This window comes from Tamandua tetradactyla, chromosome 3, assembly GCF_023851605.1.
Source record: "Tamandua tetradactyla isolate mTamTet1 chromosome 3, mTamTet1.pri, whole genome shotgun sequence".
In the NCBI taxonomy this organism is placed as follows: Eukaryota; Metazoa; Chordata; class Mammalia; order Pilosa; family Myrmecophagidae; genus Tamandua; species Tamandua tetradactyla.
In genome coordinates, this window is record NC_135329.1 from 120,529,154 (window position 1) to 120,535,153 (window position 6,000).

Genomic DNA, 6,000 nt, shown 5'->3' on the forward strand with positions numbered 1-6,000 from the left:
GAGTCAATGTTGTTTTCAGCCGGTCTCTGAACACTTGGTTAGGCTGACTATCCTCAGCAGGAAACAATTCAGACAGCATTGTTTACTGTTTTTTTCTTTGTTCTGCTTTTTTTTTTTTTTTTTTAAATAATGACACCATTAGTGCTAATGAGTAAATCACGGCGTTTTTAAAGGTATTTTATTCCTCTCATCAATATAATAATCTTAGGTCCAAACACCAGGATGAGGTCTCAGAGGAAAAGCAATCCCTTCACCATGTTCTAAGTTGCTTTGCCAGCTCCTGGCATTCGGTATTTCTGTGCTATGTCGAATTTACCAAATTTGTTGCTTTCCCCAGAACTGATGTGTGGCATCTGTATAAACTGTAGAATTATTATACTTTGTAGTTCACATAAAAAAGCAAACAATCTGCCTTGCTCTGTATGACCTGGAACAAACCTTGATCAATAGTCAGTAAATCATATTCTACTATGTACCTCCAGCCAAATGCTGATTCTATACTCCCCATTTCCCTGTTCTGTGGACTTTCTCTTCCTGTGAATTAGAATCTTACAATGCAGTTGAATCTTACATATCCAATAAAAATCATAAGACACCAAAAAATTCAAATGTTGCCCCACCTAACAGTCTGCATGCTGAGAATTAAGGTATGTAAACAGTAGTTTCTTTGGTCACTTCTGCCTTCCTTTTTGAGGGAAAAAAAAGTGAAAGGAGTCCTTATTAAATAGGACAGAAATAAAGAAATACATATACAAGTTTTGGAGAAATTTTAACCTTTCATGTGAGTTTTGGGAAATAGCAACCAGAAAGTCCAACACAGCCCAAACGTTGATGAGATGTGTCTTGCCAGGGGTTAAGAAATCAACATGGCAGAGGAACAAAGAGAAGAAGACGCTCCTATGGAAATAAAACATTCCCCTGGAGAGGGGGGTAAAAGTATTTCTTAGGAAAATGGGACCAACATGGATGCAAGAAAATCCTTGGATACTATGGTCTTAATTTGACTTCTATCCATGTGAAAATGTACAAGGAGTTCACCCAATAGCAATCAGAGGGAGAAAAAAATAATATTCAAACATACCACTGGCAATATTTTTCTAAAAGTCCAATTTTTATTTGTTTAGAATTTCTGCGGTCAGTAGTGATAGTGTGGTTGTATGCAAGATGAACACACAGCATATTCACCTTTTAAATTTTTTAGTTTCCTTGAAGAGCTACTTAGAATTGTGACATTCAAAGAGTTAAAAGATCCTGGATATATGCTAATTTTATCACCTTTGAGATTATCTGGTACAATTTCTAATAATAGAGAGGGCCTGTAAATATTTTTCATTTAATTACAAAAAGTTCCTTAGATTATAAAGAAATGTATTTAATCTTGCTTGGTAAATTATAATCCACTGGTTAGTGTCAATCACCTTGACCCTTTCTTCTTGCCTTGTGGAAATCCCTTTCTCCATCAAGACCCCATAACGTCAAAATTCTCCCCCTACTCAGTGCCAGTCCTAAGACACCAACAAAATTAGAACTCATCAAGTACATAAAGAGTGGAAAGAAATTGTCACAAAATTGTAAAAAATTAATCTCCATTTGGCCATCTACTCTTGTCAATCTGTGGCAAAATAAGATGAACCATGCCTCTCAACTCCCAAAGATGGAAAGCTGTCAAGAGTAGCTTAGAAATGCTACCCAAAGCAGCATTTCTATTATTAGACAGTCACTATTAGGGTTAAATGCTCATACAGGAGAGATTCCAGTTTTGATTGTCTAGTACCTGCATTTATTCTCTCAAAGTACTATTCATTCAAAGGAAAATTCGGATTTTTTCTTGCCAATGATGCCGAACTCCCCTGAAAGACCAGAGAATTAAATAATTATCCATCAGAACTCACCTTTGCACTGCAAACCTTAGAGCTATGTTTTTTTGATTGAAAGTTTTTGTATTTACCACCTAAATATTTTTTTAGTTCCAAAGTTAATCTAGCCATTGCAATTCGTCACTTCTCTCATGAACTCCCTCAGGAAAACTCATTTTAAGACTGTTTCATGTAAAATGACATCATGCAAAATAAACCAAAGCAGATTTTCTGAACATACTACACATGACAACAAATGCCAAGATATGCCTCGTGTGCAATGTGGGTTTCACTTCAAATATTTGACTGCAGGAGAAAATAAATTATGATGATAATTAAAAAAAAAAAGCTAGGAATATTTTCATATGAAACACAGAGCAGTTACCCAAATCACATTCTTTTGTTTTGCCTTCAGCTTTGCTGAATTTCCAAATTTTCAGCACTTTTTTTTTGGTCACATTTGTCTGTACTTTAAACACAGGATATAAGATGGCCAAAGGCAACATTGAGCAATAGCAGCAGTCGTGGAATAAACAAAAATAAACTCATACTTTAAAAACTGATCCATTTTCATTATTTCACACATATAAAACATTACAAAAATGTGTACCATTTCCACATTGCTAATTCCACACTGCAGATGCTTAGTCCAGTTATGCCAATACAGGGGATGTCCAGCATCATCGATTAGCAACCATGATTTTATGGAGCTTTTGGCAGATTTTGCTTTCAGATTTGTAGAAATAGAGCTGGTAATGGATATTTCACAGGCCAATTAGAAAAAGTAAGATTTTTTTTTCTTCATGGGCAGACACTGGGAATTGGACTCGGGTCTCTGGTTTGGCAGGGGAGAATTCTGCCCCTGAGTTACTGTCTCACAGCTCAGAAGGAGTAAGATAATTTTTACAAGTTGGATATCTTGTATAATTTAAATCTCTGAGAAACTGAGCAGTGACTAATGTGAAAGCAAACATTATTTAAGTATTGCTGTTTATTTGTACCACACCTCCAAGATATAAGTTGCTGGTAATGCTTTATGAGTGAGTGTTAACTCCTTAGAAGTCTGAATAGTCCCTCAGCATTTGAATGTTCATCCTTTCATGCAAATCTTTTCATTTAAGCTCATAGTAAAAAGAAGAGAATTTTGGCTGTCTTTCTTTCTCCTAAATGTTGTAGGCACTTTAATGAGTGTGTTTAGTAGTACAAAGGAGAGAAGAGCCCTGTTAGTTTAGGGAAAGCCTAGGACACTGAAATTTAATGAAGGAAAAAACAACTCATCATGATTTGAACCAAAAACCTTATGTTTCACATAATTTCCTTTTTAAAATTTATTCCACATCACTTGAAATTTTTTTAGTTACCTTGTCTATGTCTATACAAATAAGTAAGCAGAAAAGTAACACTTCCAGTTAAATATGGTGGTTTTAAACCCTAACTTTATCTCAACCCTCTCTGAAAACACTACTAAAAAGAGAGCAAAAGAATAAAAAAGATAAAGTGCTGTGCTAGACCCAACTATTACTCTCAGGACATAATTGTTAAATATTCAGGAATCTTTCAAGTTATTATTAAATGATTGGTAGCTTGAAAACAGCCATAGTAGGAGTATTTACACCACTGGAATTGGCAGATGCTACCAACCAGAACTTTTACTTTCTCTCTCTCTTTTTTTTTTTTGTCAGAGCGCCAAAAACGAAAAAAATCATAAGAGAAGCAAACAGATGGAAGTTACCAGTATTAATTCAGAAGCTAGGAAACAGATAAATAAGTGGTATCTGGCTCAGCAGACAGAAGAAAACAAGGGAAACCTTCAGTGGAGAAGGTCTACCAAAAAAACAAATACACAAAGAAGGCTGTTCAAAGCAGAAAACCCTGGAAAGACTCATGAATTTGAGACCTCGGTTACCTGCAAAGGCAGAGGGCAAGGTGGGGCTGAAAACGGAGCCAGGCTGAAAGTCTTTTAAACGAGTAATTGGACACTACACGCACTCTACTCCCCACCGCCCACTCAACCAGGTGACCTTCCTTTCTACAACATGAAGAAGATAAGAAAGCTAAAATAAGACAAGCTACACACTGTGATACACCAGGGATGCTGAGAGCGAGGCTAATATGAATTCATTAGAAAATTAATGGAAATGAACATACTAAATGGAGAATGGAAAGATCCAATCTCTCTTCTGCACTGCTATCAGTGCAGAAGATATACTCCAGGTATAAAATTAGAGGACTGAAGTCTGAGGCAATTGTACTATGGATTAAAAAAGAAAAACAAACAAACAAATAAAAAAACAGTTTCTAATCAAGATTTTATGCATATAAACTTTACCCTTAAAATATTAAATGACAATGACAAATCAAGAAAGTACAGGAAAAAATGTATTTAAAGGTAATGATTAAAACAAACAGAAAATAAAAGAATCTGGAGGAAAGAGAGCCAATGTAGCAAGTAGGAAAAAAATTAAAATTAATTAATATTTTTGGAGATATGAAAGAAGATATTACATCCATGACAGAACAGGAGGTTGTGAAAATGACCATACAGAGGAAAAGGACAAAGTCTTCATAATTAATTTATTTACATAAAATAAATTTATGTAACAAAAAACATTAGCAGGAATCTTGAAAGGTAAAGTTGAGGAGACTCTCAGAAACTAGGACAAAGAGATCGAAAATTAGAAAAAAACCTCAAGAATGGTTGAGGATCAAGTCTAATTTCTGAATAATGTAAGCTCTAAATGAGAAAAACGTAGCAAAGGACAAGAGGAGAGGAATCAGAGATAATACAAGAATATTTCCTAAAATGGGAGTGAATGAATTTTCAGATTATTAGAGCCACAAAGTCTTAGGAAAATATATTTTAAAATACTCAAATAAAAGCACATGGACATAAAAAAAGCACATGGACTGATGTGCTAGAGGAATAGAGGATTCTAAAAGCAGCTGGGTTAAGGTTATGGTGGAAGTCACTCAAAAGGATTGGGAATCAGAAAGCAATCTTAGAAAGTCAGAAACACTAGACAAATTCTTTCAAAAATCAGTGGGAAAGTGATTTCCAAGGTAGAATTTTTTAACAAACAAATGTGAGAGTAGAAAATAAAAGTCCAGTTGCAAGGTCTCCAAAAGATACCCTTCATGTACCATGTATTAAGAAGCTATTGCTGGAGGATGTGCTGCAGCAAAACGAGAAAAAAACTCCTCCCAAAAAGAGGAAGAAAGGGACTTTGGAAACAAGGAATTAAATACAGAAAAGAAAAGGAAGTTCCCAGGATAGTATGAAGGGAATTCCCAGGACAACAAATGCCTACCAGGCTGGTAAAGAAAGGAGACAGGAGAAGGAGGATGGAGGGCCAGATGGAATACACCTAATTCACTTTTGGCAGAGATTAAGGGTGAAATAGCTATCAATATATTTAAAAAGTCAGCAAGGTGACAAACAGGGCAATTCTAAGTATGTGTGTGCATAAAGAAATGATGTAATCATAATGCACTACTGGGCTCATCTTAGATTAATATTTACATTGTAAGAACAATTTTGCTTTAACTGAAAAAAGTAATGGGGGAACTATAAGTATATCTACTTTTATTTGGGTTGGGGAGTAATGTAAGTTGATAAAGCTAAATTTTTAACTTTGACAGAAACAAGTTAAACATAATATCTACAACTGGCTAGATTTTAAAATTATATACAGGCATTACTCTGATAAAAAATTAAATATATATAAAGAAAACAAAATAAAAGAAAATCAATTACTTGGAAAAATTTACCCAAAGCCCATTCCCTTTTCAGTGTAACATTTGACATCATTCTTTGAAAAGTTTAAACATTTTCAAAAACTGGAATTATGACTTTGGTTTTAGTCTAGACTAAAAGATATGACTAGTGGTTTCTCCTGATGAGGTCAGATCAATTCTCAATTTATATGATCCTTTGAGTAGCAGGTCAGTATTTCTAAAGTATGCCTGAAAATTAAAAGTTTCTATAAAATTGATTACAGTACAAAAGCATATCCACTCTCCCCTGGTGTATTTGTTTGCTATTGCTGCACAACAAATTACTGCAAACTTGTGACATAAAACAACACCTATTTATTATCTCACAGTTTCCATGAGTCTGGAGTCAGGACCTGGCTTAGCTGGGCTC